This window comes from Hesperophylax consimilis, chromosome 4 (assembly GCF_061612785.1).
Source record: "Hesperophylax consimilis isolate HC1 chromosome 4, BYU_Hcon_1.0, whole genome shotgun sequence".
Classification (NCBI taxonomy): Eukaryota; Metazoa; Arthropoda; class Insecta; order Trichoptera; family Limnephilidae; genus Hesperophylax; species Hesperophylax consimilis.
The window spans coordinates 12,741,133-12,759,032 of NC_142839.1; the positions used below are offsets into that span (position 1 = coordinate 12,741,133).

Sequence of the window (17,900 nt, forward strand, 5' to 3'; positions counted from 1 at the left end):
CTTACATTTTATGGACCTTACGTAAATGGCTTTACACCTGTCATAAGGAATACGGATGAGTGAAGAATATATTAAAGTTGTATGATATCTCCACACTGAAAACCATTACTAAGATAAAATGTGTTATTAGAATAAGGGTAGATACTTGACATACGAAAACAAATATCATGCTGATTTAAACCTGTATTTTGTACTTCTTATGGTTCAAATATTTAAAAAAATGTTCAGTTCGTTCTCAGTACCAATACAGAATTGCATTATAAGATCGTTTCGGCCGGCGAAGGTAACAATGCGACAATTACGCTTCGGTCAACACACGAACCCGCTTAGCTCGCTCAGCCCGATGGTCCCGGGCGGCGCCGGGTACCGGGGTACTCGGGGAACCCCGGGCAGGCCTACATCCACAAGTACCCTAAACTGCATACGCACATTAATTTAGATTACTTTGTGAGGTCCTGCGCAAACAGTGGCATACGGGACCTGCTCTGGAAGAGAGGAGGGAGATCGGGACAATGGGGTGCCACCCACCCCCATCCTCCCATCACGCCCGGATAACTGCTTTCGTTTTATGGTAAGCCTTAGCAAATTTTATTATATTCCAGTAAATTGATGGTGTTACGGTATATGTACCATTTACCGAGCTTATTTTTTCTCTCTAACTGTTTTTTTATATAAATTTGTTTCTACTCTTGTTATATCGTCGTTGACATTGAGATTGTAAGTTGCCAGAGAGATATATTTATGGAAGATAATGGTTCTAAAAACAATCATTAATAAAATTTTATCAAAAATATTCAATTCAAACATAAATATTATTAATTCATCACCACAAAGATTAAGAAATGTATATAACTATATAGAAGATTTTAAATTTCACCTTAAAAATCACACAGAAATTTAAACTGTAAAAAATAGAAAAATTAAAAACTTTGGTAAACTGTTTTACACTACTGGTAGCAGAATTGACTAAATACCATTTTTACTTCTTTAATGACTTGGATAAAATTAAAAAATGGAGGAAAATCGGAAAAAAATTTAAGCATGCCGTAGTTTGTGAAAAAAATAAATGTGTTGTAGTATTTGCTACCAACGATCACAAAACTCATAAAAAATTGAGAATATAAATGGTTATTTTTTTCAGGCTAAAACTTCTGGAAGACTGGTTGCAAATAAGGCGTGTTTTTTGCGCACCGTTGTATTCAAATATTCGAAACCATAAAGCGTCAAAAAAAGAAGTTATAAATTTTTATTTTTGGATGAAATAGGAATAAACCTATAAGCTATACCCTTTGTACTCTGTAATTTTGCTCAGTAAATATTTTTTTGAACTTTGAATTTTGAATAGGTATAATAAATAGGTATGTGTGTAAAATTTCGAAAAGGTAAGTGGAATGGTTTTGAAATTATTAAATCCTAAAAATCATCCCAACTACCGCCAAACTGTATGCACGTGATCTTTGAAATGGGGATAGGTAGGTAAGTATTATTAATTGAAAAAGGCATTTTTCGCGTATAAAAAAAACATGTATACAATTTAAAATCATTAGGTTCGGAGAGCTTTATGGCGATTACACGGAATCATTATTTCCTCGACAAAAGGAAAAGAAACATTATTCACAAAGTTATACCATTTCCTGGAGGACCCGCAGCAAGGTGGCTGAGAGGGGTGAGTGCCGGGAAAGGGGGTGGTGAGGGGGAGCTAGGGATCGTAAGAATAGTTATCCTAAGAGATTTCATGAAGGCCGGCGTTTCCCGGAATCCGTCGGAAAGTAAATTAGGAACGGTAAGGAACTCTCCAGATTTTAACGAGAACGATAATAAGTACACAAATGTTGGACTACTGCCGGCGCTCATTAGACTTATTCCGGTATGATTGATTGCTACAAGAGGTACCAAACACGAATTAGAAAATAAAATATTACCTAAGTATACAGTTCAGGGCAAGTAAATAGGCAATTTCAATGTCATGCTATACCATACCACGATACCTCATTGTCATGTTTTACTGAGATTTAAGTCAGCTATTAAAAAATGAAATAAAAAACAAAAAATAAAAATCTTAAATCATATTTAAAAAATAAACAATTTAACGTTAATGTAGCGTAACCAAATTTCTATTCACCGTCAGAAAAATAATACAATAAAACACTTAACTTACTTTGTGACACAAAACTTTTTATTATAATGGCTGTTAATTAACATTATTTGTTTTGTTAGAAATTTAAAATTAATATGCAAATTAGCTACAGCTAGACGGAGTCAATTTAGGTACGGTATTATGAGTACATAATACCATATATATTTACAGGAAATAATTTTATGTAATAATCAATAACTATTTGTAGTTATTCACAGAAAATAATTATGTATAGTTAATAGTTGAATGTAACCATCTCAAAGATTTGTTTTGTGTCACAAATGGATAGCATAGTATATTCCAAGAACCTTCGATAGTACCGTCACCGGAATGGAGTTGCGAACTGGAAATAAGTGAGACAACCTAGAAATGTCAGATAGAAAAAGAAGTGGAATTTTTTGCTTTAAATTTAGGTTAGGATTTGGCTAACATGTAGCAATTTTTGAAACAGCTAGTGGTCTCGGTAGCCAGTAGGAACTATGGCTGCGGGAATTTGTAAATGTGAACAATGGAGTAAAGATTGTATCGCGGGTGTTGGTGTTGGCTGTGTGTGTTTGCATTTATACGTATATTCATTTATCATCTTCTCGTCCCGGACCACCTACCCACCGCTGCTGGATAATGAGGTCATTTTCATATTATTAAATTAATAACAATGGAGGAAAAACAATGCCAGACGTGTGAAGCGGGGATATTTACCGTGTTAGAACTCTGCAAGTGTTATTCATGCAAATATCACGTACCTAAGTAACTAAATATACAAATAATGCATTGTGCACAGACATAGGAATTAATAAACGAGAAGATAATGGCGAGGGGTAAAATCAACTGTTGAAGAACGAAGGGGGTTAAGCTGACTGTGATTCGTCAATAAATCAATCTGACAGTAAATAGGCATCTCGCATTATAATATCACCATTTAGTTCTTAAAAGTGAAATCTGCTTTTGAATGAATAGACATTTTTACATGGGAGCGCAAATTACTCGCCACGTTATGAACTAATTTGCGAAGTCCAAATTCGACAAAGTAAATTTCTTCTGTTTGCAGAGTCGTAGTTAGTTTCAGAGTATTTAGTTAAGACACTTTTACAAATGTTTCATAATTTACTTACCCCAGTAAACAACGATGAGCACACTTGAGAATCGCTACATTGTGATGTGATAGTATATGTTTCTAAAACTGATCCATATAATAGGGTGTGAATAAGCTTAAAATAAAGTAAAATAATGCTTACTTATGGAATGTAATACGACAATTGGGTTTATTCTCTTTTTCACATCTATTTTTACAAGTTTTCATATCACAAGTCAACATTTTGCCGTGTTATTTCGTAAAATGAACCGATGATGCCTCGCCCATAGTTCGCACAAGAATGATGACGTCACGTTTTCAAATTTCACTTGAGGCCATACGCGAGCCCAGCCGGCTCCAATGGAACCGGTATGGGGAGTGGGGATAATACGCTTTTAATCACTTAGGGCAGGTCTACTAATATTCATATGTCTATGGCATTGTGTCATTATTCCATCCTTTTGTGTGAGATTTTCCATACAATATACTTTTCATGTGTGAGATTTTCCATGTAACATACTTTTCGTCTGTGAGTTTTTCCATGTAATATACATTTCGTGTGTGAGATTTTCTATGAAATAAACTTTTCGGCGTGACTTTAACCCTTCAGGCTAATTTGTTCGCTTTTGGGAATAACTCACATGGTCTCACGAAATATGATCTAAACGGTAATATAAATATATATATGTGTAAATCTAGAAGTTAACCACAGAATAATTAAAAAGTACACGTCTATGAAACAAAAAATTCCGAATGATTTGAAAAAAAAAATTGACACTACTTGATTTTTTTTAAAATTTGAAACGACAAAAAAAATAAGGTGTCTAATAAAATGCGTGTGTTTTATATAATTTTTTACTGTGAATAATTTTAATTACAAAAAACGTTAAGTGTGCCAATTTAATTTAATTATAAGCGGAAATACTCCGACCTTCTGTCAAAATATGGCAGAAGCTCGAGGAGTTAAAAATATGTATTTGTTAAATAAGTACTTTGTACGCAAGCACTATTTGTTTTATATTTATGATTTCTACATATCCGTCGAATTTTACTTTGTCTCGCATATTACTCATTACGTTTAAAAAATAATATAAACGATGCTGATTAGAAACTGTATAATAGTCGAGTATTTGAATGCGTCCCACCTAGGCATTTCGGGTATAATTTTCTGCTAGTTCCTCCATCACCGCACAAGTATTTCTTGCGTTTATTGCCAGGTTATTCATATCCCGGGAATGTTTGTGTTATTCTTAAAGAAGAAGAACATTTCCTTGTTTTAATTTTATTTTACTTAATTATAATTATTAATATTATAGGATTTGACATTAACTTTTACCTGTCCATTTCACACCTTTGATAAAACATAAAAATATTTGTTGGTGAAGATTTTTTTAGTCAAATTCACGAAAATAATCATTGATAACGTAACTAAACCAGAACTAGACAAGATAATGTACCTATCTTATGAAAAAAATTAACAAACCAATCTCAATAAGATAATCATAATTGAAAACTATTACAAAATTCCGCCATAAATGTGAACGAACGGCGTAAAAAACGTATTTTACTTGGCCAAACTAATGTGAACCGAATCGGTCAACGTGTTTTTACAGTTGGCCATTTTCAATATCCTCCCATCTTCTATTTTCAATGAGTTCCTCGAGTTTCATGGCGGACAGTGGCTTGGCCAAAACTCCTTCAGAAATCGTTATTGATAGTGGCTCCTTAATTACCACCTATTTAAATATTTTGGTGCGTTTTGTGAAATGCGACCCCTAAGATGTTACGGGAAAATTAGTTTTGTGAAATGCGACAAATAAGGTGTTACGGGAAAATCGGTTTTGTGAAATGTGACACCTAAGATGTTACGGGAAAATCGGATTTGTGAAATGCGAACTCTAAGATGTTACGGGAAAATCGGTTTTGTGAAATGCAACACCTAAGATGTTACGGGAAAATCGGTTTAGTGAAAAGCTAACTTTAGGATGTTATGGGAAAACGGTATGATTTTAAAAAATCGTTCCAAATAGTACCTATCTAAAGTGATTATAAAACTTTTAATTGGTTTATCTGGTAGTAGGATTAACCCTGCGCGGAAAACATGAGTATTGCAAATTTATTAACAATCTCTTCAGATTATTGATAATAACATAAAAACAGGATTTCAGACCTTTAACGAATGAATTAACATGTTTCCTGATAAAAAAAATTGTAAATGTCGAATACTTGTTCCGACATCGTGATAATACATATGCAGTTTACTAAAATAATTTGACGAGATTCTTAATAAATTAGCAATACTAATTTTTCTCAGTGTGGCCTAAATTCTTAATGGCCTTCAATGCGGTTACGAATATCGATGTAAATTCAAAATATAATTTGCCTTCATGATTTTGAGATATAAAAAATAAGGATTTTTAACTTAATAAAACGGCTTAATGATGTATTACGCTTAATGGATAATGCTTTCGTAAGACGTAAAATTAAAAATTGATAAAAATCATAATTATTATAAAGTCGACTTTTAATATCAACATATCACCCGGTGCTTCTCTAGTTCAAACAACCCTGTTCGGCAGCTGAGGGCAGGATATAATATTCATGGTTCCTATGGTATCATTGTTTTGACAGGGCCACCGCGCGCCGCCCACCCTACGCGATCTGCCCCTGTTCACCCTGTTCAACCCAGTCTACAGTATCACGGTCTTCTTTTATTCCGCCGGTACATCCAATATATCCACTATTTGATTGAAATGCAAAAAATGTGCCGAAATTCAGAAGCGCTCAAATTTCAGACTCCAATAATAAAGAGAAAACACAAAAGTTTGGAAAATAATGAGAAACTCGGTTAAACTTTTTTTTTCATATCAAAGTATTCATTGTCCATTGAAATTTTATTAAAACAAACACATTAAATCCTTCGTTTCCGCTTCACTATAATAATACAAAAAAATTAGATTCATATCAAAAAATCTGAACAGATGGATAATACATAAAATATTTATGTACATTTTATTACAGTTAAAAAACATTTAGTTTTAGGTTCTAACTAATGTGAACATATTCTTTTTCTTCATAAGCCGTATAATAAAAGGTTATTTTGGTTTTCAATATTTATATGTTTGATACTGACAAATCGTAGTGGGATTCCATTATAACGATATATTAATATTTGCGTTCCACTAATAATATTTAAAATACTTCAATGTAGCGTTTTCTTGGTTGTAAAGTTATTTTTTTATGTAACGTTCAATACATTTATACTATTTGAAATAGAAGTTTTTTGTGTAACGTTCAATACATTTACGCTATTTGAATTAAAAGTGTTTTATGTAACGTTCGATACATTTAAGATATTTGAATTAAAAGTGTTTTATGTAATTTTCAATACATTTATGCTATTTGAATTAAAAGTGTTTTATGGAACGTTCAATACATTTATGCTATTTGAATTAAAAGTGTTTTATGTAACGTTCAATACATTAATGCTATTTGAATTAAAAGTGTTTTATGTAACGTTCAATACATTTATGCTATTTGAATTAAAAGTGTTTTATGGAACGTTCAATACATTTATGCTATTTGAATTGAAAGTGTTTTATGTAACGTTCAATTCATTTATTAACTGTTTATTAATACTGAGAACTACAATCAAATCTTTGTTCCGGCGTTTAATACAAACGGAACGTAACAACGAGAATTCGGAAATAATACTCGTCAACACGAACACAGATCTGCCAATCTCCTATCATTTGTCTCTATGTAATATCGCCTTTATCGGCTCTTTACTCCAACGTAGTAAGATTGATTCCCGGACACTGCGACAAAGTAAGGCGGTGCACGGTGTCGCGAAAAGCTGTTTTTGCGGACATTGTTTGGTATTTTTACAATCCTTCTAGAATCTAGAATCAAGATAAATGTAGTATTAAGAAAAACTGTTAAGGATTCCTGAAATGAAGGTTAAGGCACAGAGAAAATTTCTAAAACACGGAAATTGTGTTATTTTTATAGGTTTTTCATCCTTTTTATTAACGTTTGAGATTACTGTAACACAATTGTTTTTTTATAAATTTATGGTAAACACTGAAAAAATTTCTTAATTTCCGAAAAACGTTAAATTTAATTGTTTTTATATATTATATTTTATAATTTGATGACACATTATGTTTAGATTGAGAAGCATAGGTAAAAATAAGTACATACAAATAAGGTGTAGGTAATAACTTAAAACGGACACATCTCTCTCAAACAAAGAAACAAAGACTACAAAAACATTAAAATGTTTAAAATACATCATCAAATAGAAATGCAGAAAAAATATATGGAATAAAAACCAAAATAAGTATTACATTTAAAATCAACAATAATAACGATGTAAACCTTCGAAATCAACTAAAAACCATTAAAATTTATGTAAATTGCACATAAAATTGCATTCTTATCACATTAAGATAATCGTCAAAAACATATTCTCAATCATGAAAAGTGTTAATTTCATTATATCGTCAAAATTCACGATGTCCGCTGGGTTATATGGGGTGAAGACACCGTGCGGCGCTTCCAAACAGCAACATGTAGCCCTGTTTGATCAGTGCATGTTGTTGTAAGGACATCTCTTTGCATTGTTTGACTTGCAACATTTTGTGCAAAACTTTGTCATCGCAGTATTATATCATTATGTGTGGATACATAATGTTACGTATACATACGCCAGCCGAACTACCGAGATGAACCTCAACTTATGGGAAAGGAACGAAACAACCGCAAATGGCGCGGAACGCCGCATGCACTTACTTCGTTCCTTTCCTGTAATTTGTAGCTCGGTTCGCGTTTCGGTTTGCAAATGTATACGTATCATTAAACAACGATGAATACTGATCGAAGAAAGAACGATTGAGGATGTGGTTAAATTACCAGTGATGAAATTTTCGAAGAATGTGTTGAAAATAATAAAATCGTAAAAACCATCAGATAAATTCTCTACCTTGGAGACATCAGTAAAAGAACTTATTAAAAAAAAAAGTTAATTTGAAGCTGCTTTTCTTACGTAATGTTTCAGTAGCGTATGGTTTAATTTTGATTTTTGAAGATTGTTATTTTTATTACCGAAAAGAATTGTATGTTTTTAGAAAAAAAAATAGTTTTCGTAATTGAAATCTGAACAAAATTCACACTTGAAAGACCTCACTATGTTTTTTTTTCAGATTTCAATTACATTTTTTCAGCATAAAATAACAAACAAAACATTTTGTTCTAATATGTTGCAATGCAGAAATCTTGACCATGGTATTAAAACAACCCATTATTCTGCAATCTCTAAAATTCAATAATCTTAGATGTCCCCAGTCCAATATTCATATAATATATACAATAATATGATAAGTAAATGCTGGCGTATGTATGTATGAGGATATGATATAGCTAAGTATGTTGGTGTATGACGATGTATGATTGTGTATGAAGATGTATGATGGTATATGATGAGAAGACGGCATGACCCGCCGCGACGCAAAGGATGTCGGTATCTTTGATTATAACTGGAGATAAATAGACGCTTTGAGTTGAGACAAGGCGGGCGAACTAGTGCATTCAAGGGACAATAAATCATAAAGAAAAATCATCATATTAATTAGGCTTTGTTTTAACTTTTAATGTGCTTTAAAATCGGTAGGGATTTTCTAGAACTAGTTCAAAATGGGGTGACTACGACTATTTTCAGTTTTGAAACCAAATAACTTTTTTTTATAAAATCATTCGTGTCGAAAAACTTTGTTGGGGAAACGGCGTCATGGTAAGTTGGTTAGTTAGTTAGAGTTAAAAAACACGTGATGAAATTCACCTTTTGGAGTGGGGCAACAGTGATAAACTAACACAAAACTATTAAAATCGTTTAGGAATTCATAAAATCTATTTACAATTTTTCCCTGTACGATAATTGTCTAAAAAAACATCTTTACAATTCAACCATAAATATGTTCGAATATAAGTAGAAACTAACTAATTTACGTAGCGATATTTATATATACGTTGCCGAAAAAAAGCATTACAGATAGGCGAGTCATTTCTGAGTGGTAGCGAGAATTGTGCAGATATCTGGGATGATTAAAGTCGCCCCACATTACAGTAATAAAATTGACTAGTTCGAAATTAAGTATTCAAGTAAAGGATAATATTTCATCTGGCGGTGAATAAACACAATTGCCATAAAAACACATGCTAATAACATTGAGGCGTGTAACCTAAACAACTACTGTAATATAACCTTTCTAATACAGTTTTACAATAATAAAAAATGAATAATCTGGTTAAAAAAATTACTTTCATTTAAAAATTAAAGAGGTATTATTATAAATAGTATTCAGTCCCAGAAAATCCGCGGTATGAGCGTGAATGAAACGGAAATAAATACATTAAATAGTGCACATTCTTGTTAGAGCCAAAATAATCTCTATGTAACTCTAGTTCAATGTATTATAAAATTTGCTTTGAATTCCAAAATTAGAACTGTTTGTGGGAACGATTCAGATAAGCGATAAAGTAGGTACCAAAATTAATTTATCAATTATTGCACGGAACGAAGCATCATTCGGCCAGTTTTGTGACTCGTTGGCTATTTCCACGCGGCCGCTAAAACTCTGTGCGGTATATTTGCTTCTGTTCTCACTAAAATTGGCAACGGATCGATTTGAATTCGATCAATATTAATAAAATAATTGTTTTATTATCAAAAATACGAAGACTTCTTTACTTTCGTTTTGAGTTCCTTCGATAAAAAAAGAATTTCGATGTTTCACATCTGCCAGACGTAATATATTTTTTTAAATTTTTTTAGATTCACAAATTATAATTATAAATTCCTGAGTCTGTGCTTGGTATACATATGTTAGAATTGAATGTTATATCGCAATTTTCAATGGTAACTCTGAATACCTCCGTTCCACCTCTGCTCTCCCGATCGGCCGGCGGGGTAGGCAGGTAAACAGTGCCGTGTGCTCCGGCCATTAGTGCCCCGCCGTCCCTAATATGTTTGGAAACAAACACTTTCATTTGCATCAACTTACATTATTTAAATATCCCGCAACCCAGGATCGCCGTTGTTGGCTTAGATCTACACTCAAATCTACCGGAGTGTTCGAGGAGATTATCTAACGGGTTATTTTAATGAATAGTAAGGATTTAACGGTGAATGCGACGGTTTCAATACCTGTTTAAATATCATACTAATTGAATGCATTTTAACAAAGGATTGATTCCAAGGGAACAGGCAAACAAACCTCGATGCGTGTTTTATTATTGAAAATTGTCAAGCGAAAAGATGTAGTAATCTAAGTAGGCAGGAAAACCGATATAAAATATTGTTAATTTATTATAGATCTGTTCAAATAATTCGTATTCCTGTTAAAAACTGGACTGCAGGTGTCCGTAAACTAAGATATTAACATATAACTATTATGAACACTTGTTTGTGCTCTATTTTAAACAAATGATGTTTTATTTAAAAAAAATATACACAATTAATTATTAGCGCGCTCCCCGTAACATATTTAAATATCTCCCTTTCAAACCTTCTTTTTGAATGCTTACTATGGGGCCTTAAGTGGTGTCTTATTGTCGTGGTTAATATAGGAATTACAAACCTTTTACACGAGAGCAATGGAATATTTCCATAAAATAAACGTAATCACTATAATTACAAATTAGACCAAAAGCTATACTCGATGACGAGAAAGGGGTAACTGTATACTATTTCAAACATCAGATAATAAGTATAAAGCCGATGATAAAATCATAAGCTTAAATAGTATTTTTTATTATCGAAGTACACGAGTTGACCATAGTTAAACGTGCAAGTTCTGTTGAAATATCCCTTTAGGTACTCAATAAAAGATACAGTTACGTTGCCTTGTGCGTACTTGCTGTGACTATTACCTTGTGACTATTTGCTGGCGTAAGAAGAACAATTGCCTTGTGGTCTTATTGTATTGTTTGGTACCTTCTAATGCATTCAATGCAAATTTGGTATTACTTACAGTGCAATCGAGAACTGAGGATACACCGTATTGCACAACCACCACAATCAAATTTTTTATCAATGTGTACTTTAGATGCAAATAAGAGTATAAAACTCTCATATTGTGTGTGTACTAACACACACATATGCAATCTTACCTACCTGAATAAGTACTGTATTATTTTGTATTAACAAAAAAAAGAACATAAACAAAAATATTAATCTTAATTTCTCATCTAATTATTCCAAGTAAAGAGTTGAAATAATAAGTAATGTTTAACGTGGCGGAGGACTAAAATTAGACTAAATTAATTCGAGTAAAGTAATTATTATAATGAGGCGGATTTCATGAAAAGAACGATAATATAAAAGTTTTAATTTATTCATAGAACAAACACAAGAAATACAATAGAGACAACGCAATAAAATTGTAATAAAGTGGAATCATCGAAAAACTCGCTTTTTGTTGTTCCAGACAGGTTAACGCTGTAAGGGGCAGGAGAAATGACTCATTAAGGGGGTTATACCCTTTATCCCCTTCCTCGGCCCGAGGGTATGTCAGACGGATGGGGAGGCAGAGGGCGGTGGGCGGCGGGCGGCGGGAGCCCGAGGGGGAGGTTCACCCCTAAATATGAGTAGGTAGAGTAAAGCGGGTGTAATTGGGTCGGATAATGAATAAATGAGTGGGTACATTCGGGCGATTCAAGCGGGGCAATGAAAACATTTCGAATATAATGAGTATATTATATTTGTGGTTTTATTTTTATTTTACGGTACAAAGACGAATTCTTACTCATTCCGGGTTTCTTCGTTTATAGTTGTTGAGGGTTTTTTCACATTTTTAATGAAGACTTGGAATTTTTTATATGGATGGTAATTTCCATACTATAAATAATACATCAGCAATGGTGTGATCTAGGTAATAATAAACATATAATTATTCCCGCACTTAAACCAGTTATTTCACCAACCTCTTATTATAATAATTGCTATTCAACTGCACACGAGAATTTTCAATTGAAAAGACAATAAATCACATAAACTGGCGTGATTTATTTACCTACATGGGAACACAAGACAAAACAAGAGAAATCCAAAGCTCACGTCAGTAGGTACGTACGTGGGTTATAACACTGCGCAGTTTTTATGAATATTATAGAATTATTATTAAAGAAATTAGCTATAAGAAAAGGTGTTAACATCTTACATATACATTCAGAGGTGCAAACTCACTTTGAAAACTAAACCAATAAAGCCAGTAAGTATTGTCGAACAACAGATCGCGATTCACGGATTTGTCGACCGACAAAATGAAATTAAAAACAATCGGATCGATCCACGCCACAAGAACACAAATTCATACAAATTTAATTTTTTGTTTGCCCAAAACAAACATTCCAGTTGTTTCCATTGTTCGCTGCCGGGGCAAAGGGACAAAGGAGACCGTTTTACGAGCGGATGAATTAATTCGAGTCTCCGGCGAGAGAAATAAAGGCTGGTAATGTGAAGAACCTCAACTTTTATTAGCATAATATGAATTATCGCGGAAACGGATGTTCTTCATCCTCCTCTTTGTGCCGACAAGACAAGCCAATATACCATTCTGCTGCCATGCTCCAAGCTCCATGCTCCATGCTCCATGCTCGCTGCTTGTAGAGCGCACTCTCTCACACACAACCGATGGACCAAACGACCTTTTGACTAATATGAACGACGCGTGACGTTTGAAGACTGCAAAAAAAAACATTTGTCTCGGTACGTTTCAGACAGCAAACACAGTATGTTTGAGAACCTTACAAATGTCGAAACAAACTGCGATATCGATAATTGCTTCGCTATTCAAGTCACGTATTCACCAACAAAACCTAAAACCGATTTCTTCAAAAGATAAAATGTTTTAATTATGATGTTAATACACGTATATATTACTTTTGAAAAGTTAATATTTTTGCAAACAAAAAAGAACCAAGTTATTAGACTTAATTAGAAGTTGAGATAATAATTCGCTAACAGAGATGTTATTATGAGTAACAACAATGAAAATTTCAGACAATAAAGCCCATAATTAATTCACTAACAACAACAACAACACGAATGATTTTCGCTGGCAGCTAACGTGAAATTCAAAGCACATACGGCATCCCGTAACCTTCTTAAATTACATCCCCGTGAAAGAGTTACTAATTGTTTATAGGATAATTATAAAATAAAGACCTTAAATTTCCACCGTGGGGGTGGAACAGACCTTAATGACTTGATGGGTGAATTAGTACTAGGGACCTGACACATGGGGTGGCGATAAACGCCCTCCTGCTTACAGCCAGCCTGCTTTGTTCGTCAGAATTATTATATTATAAACAACGTACACTTACATATTACATATATAATTATATTATGGTCTACCCACACCTCAAATTCATTTACGTTGAGTAGCGTTAAGAAGATTATTATTTTTATGTGAACTTCGCAGAAGAGTTTCACTGCCCGTAACTAGTACATACACGCTACCGTGAATGCGAGGAAAATGGAGAAAGTGGAAGGAAAATCGTAAAACTTGGTTATTAGCATCTAGTCACTAAACATAGCTATTGAATGGCAATAATTGCATGTAAGATTTCGCACTCTTCACATTACATAATAATAATGGACTGACATATAACAATAATTGCAAGATTCTCTTCGTGGCATCATTTTAATAAAATGAAAAGCAACTTTATTTAAACGACTATTTAATAGAATATTCATATGTTTCAAAACCTAAGGTTTAATACTTTTAAAGTTATCTACGTAATTAAAAAAAATTGATGTGTGTTCCGTGATGACCATCTCGTATTAACGTAGCGGAGGACATCAAAAATGATAATGATTTTATTGCTGTAAGTGTAAAAATCTAACTGAAAAATGTAAAACTGAAATTGCTAGCAATTCTCAGTATGAATAGTGATTATAGTATATTACATGAAGTAACGCAATTCCTCGGGGCTGTGTTACCAGTTAGTACTGTTAGAAGCCCCAGGATAGGTTGTACCCATTCGGTACACAACACACCGAGGGATACTTGACGAAAATAATTAAGGGTCCAATTTAGTAAAGCAAAGGAACTCTTAGTGGAGCTGGAGAAAGGTGGTGGGGGGAAGAGCCCTCCCTTCGCAGGTGGAACACGTACAACCTATACTGCGATAATCCTAATCCTCCACTAACTGTTATCATCGCCGTTGATTGAGGCAATAAATCTGATGATGATTATTTATATAAGATATCACTTTCTTGAGCGTAAAAGCGGAGCATTATGCTGGCATATAGGAATCATTTTAAAAGTAAAAATAATGTGATAAAGTATTGGTGTTTTTCCAAAAAAGGTATAGCATTCTGTGGTATCATTTTTTTTTCATACTAAACAAATAAGATTATTAACTATCGAACGAATCTTGAACAGTCTTTATAAAAACACAACTTTTTTTCTTTCTTTATTTAGTTACAGAGGCGTTATTATGAAATAACTGATTGCAAAGTACGCACACGAAATATCTAAATTCGTATTCAATTAAAGTAGCTGTAGTATTTTAATTATCTTCCTACAATTTAATTAATCAGTAGAATTTTTTATTAAATAGAATTCGCAGTAAGTCTTTCATATGAAAGCAAAGGTTAGGTTAATTCCGAAAACAGGCTGAAAGGAATATATATACGCTTACGCAAAGCGGCTTTAATCAAGTAGGGGATTCTTATTAACAATAATGTTTGTTTTAATGAAAATAATTCCAATGAAAGCGTATTAGAGCCTAACGGAGCGTGAATTGTACCTACGGACCGAACAATTAGCGAAATACTTAAATTTTCAATTTACGTACACGCGAGTTGCTTACTAAAGGAAACTTCAACACACCGTTATAGGGTGGAGGGGTTTGGATCCAATTCTACTTCGCGAGGAGTAGGGTGGGGTGGGGCCATTCCAACAAAGCTGATTAAATTTAACGAAGGTAAAAATATTAACATTTCACGATTTAAAGTTATTTAAACTAGCAAAGTTATAATTTGTTGAAAAGATTTCACCGACAATTAGGGAAACATTATTTATATGAAATACTCTGGGGTAATTGAATATTACTGGATTTATGACGTAAACGATATTTCATGGGTTTGTCGTAATCCGTAATAATTCATTGTTAGGGAAAACACGAACCAAGCGAATTGAAACTCGTAGAAATTTAATAACCAAAATATAGTTTAAAAATCTTAATCAATAATAAAAATTGATGCCATAAAAACTTACAAAAAATATCAGTTTTGAAATACTAAATAAAACATTAATACAATTTAATGTAAAAACAGATGTTGCGCAACTAATGGAATAGAAAATACACGGAGGTTTTGATTGCATCATTGTATCATTGAATAAGATCACACCATCCGTAAACCACAGCTACCCATTGAGCCGAAACCATACCTTTTCTATCACCTTGTATAAATAGAATAAGTTGACTTATCACTTTTATTGTGGAAAAAAACTGTAAAAGCGAAGTAACTGGACACGACTTGGAATCATATTTCATATAATATAAAACATTTAATAAAATTTTTGAGTTATGTAACAAGATTTTTTGTGAGAATGAGTGGAATTCCTGTTCACAGTTGATGTCGGCAGCGTGAGAAAGAGTAATTTTTTAAATTCGAAACTCTTAAAGAATTCTTTGAAAATCCTTAGTAAATTGTAATTTGTATGGTCATATATTGTACAAACCCGTGTAATAATTGCATGTAAAGTTAACTAATAATATAACAAACCGATTCATATCATATTGTTGAGTGATCGTTTTTAGTGTTTCGTGTTCAACTAATGCAGGAATAATTCAGAACGAGTCACATTGTAATGTGTGACATTAAATTAATTATAGTTTTAAATGCATCGCATGTCGAGGCCGGTTCGAATGCAGAAGTTGCCCTCCAAAATTCATAACTTCATTTGCGATGATATCGCGAAATAATCCTTAGCGATACTTGACGTAAGTTCTGTTTTCGGGTTGGATGGAAAAGTCTCGTAAAATTTCCTAGTTCTGAGTAAACGGAATGTTGCATAGAGTCATGCATTTTAATTTGTACCAGTTACGAAACGTCATAGACTACCACCCGCTTTCATAATGTTTAGAATGATGCAGTAAATGATGGCACTTTTAAACGGATCCCCTGGCAAAAATATACCAAATTTATGATTGTGTCTAACTAACTAACACCATCACGCCATTTTCCGTCGGAGTAGGCGGATAGATTAGACTGCTACACAGCTCTTACCGATTCATTTTTATTCAAATAATGTACCGAATCTTGACATGGCCCGACTCAAGTATTTTATTCTATTAATCATGCCATACCCACCTCGGGCGTCTCCTATTTCTTATTCCATTCATAAAGAATGTGTTCACTAGGTTTCTAGAATAAATAATTGTGCGTGTTTTATCGCGTGGATTCATGACCAACATAATTCAACATATTATTTAGTTGAGAAAGCAAGAGCTTTTAATTAACGCAATAAATTATTTTTTTAAGGATTTATCTCTTTTTCAAGTTTAAAGGGTTTCAAATGTGTATTACGAAAAAAATTGTTTACATTATTTTTCTAGTGTTTGTATTTTAATTTTCAACTGTTTTGATAGTGCAATTCCAGAGCAGGTAAGACTTACCTACAATAATTTATTTTAAAAATGTAAAATGTTGACTTGTGTTGGTCACACAGCGATATGTTCTTGAATTAACGAGAATCGTCCAAATCGTGCGGTATTTTTGTCTCATATTTTATCTCATTGAAAATACAGGGTTTTCCAATAAGAGGTGTTATTTTGATATTCAAAAGTAAAAGATCAATGGTCTCGTCACTTGTGTGGCATGTAGCGCCGTCTTGTTGAAAGTAAACGTTGTCCAGATCAATACCATCCAATTCCGGCCATAAAAAATCACTAATCATCTCTCGATAGCGCAATCCATTCACCGTGACTGTTTATCCAGCCTCATTTTCAAAAAAGTAAGGTCCAATGATTCCGCCGGACCATAAACCGCACCAAACAGTCACACGTTGAGGATAGAGAGGCTTTTCAACAATAACTCTTGGGTTTTCCGAGCCCCAGAAGCGACAATTTCGCTTATTGACGAAGCCACCGTGGTGGAAATGGGCCTCAAACTCAAGATGATTTGCATTTGATTCACTCAAGTGAATTTTAATAATTTCAATTCGTTGTTGAAGCGTGTATCCATTCCATTTTTATTAATGGCGTAGTTTCTACTTGTCAAATGTCAAAAAATGACAGCTTCAAAAGTAACATCTACCGAAATAGCGGGCTATTCAAAATAACACCTCTTATTGGAAAACACTGTATATTAATCCAGTAAAAATTTCTCGGCGTTTCGAGATCGTCTACGTCCGACCCGCACAGATATCGGACACAAAGGGCTAACACTTGAACCTCGAACTTGTTTATTGTGGCATTCTTATTGGCACACCTTAAAATAATCAGTAATCGATTATTGATAGCTACAATATTTTTTAAATAGCCGAAAATCTTACTCAACAATATGTACAGGTTCTAGTCATTGAAGTAAAATGAGTAAAGGAACAAACAAACAATAAACCCAACCACAACCAAACAACAGAACACTATTAGTAGGTAATGGTGTTCTGATTTGTCAGT

General features: G+C 33.3%; 1 protein-coding gene across 1 annotated transcript in view; it reads right to left on the bottom strand.

The window, feature by feature from the left end:
- Positions 1–17,900, bottom strand: part of LOC149424218 (LIM domain transcription factor LMO4) — a 362,556-nt gene that overhangs the window by 20,859 nt on the left and 323,797 nt on the right. The window lies entirely within an intron of this gene.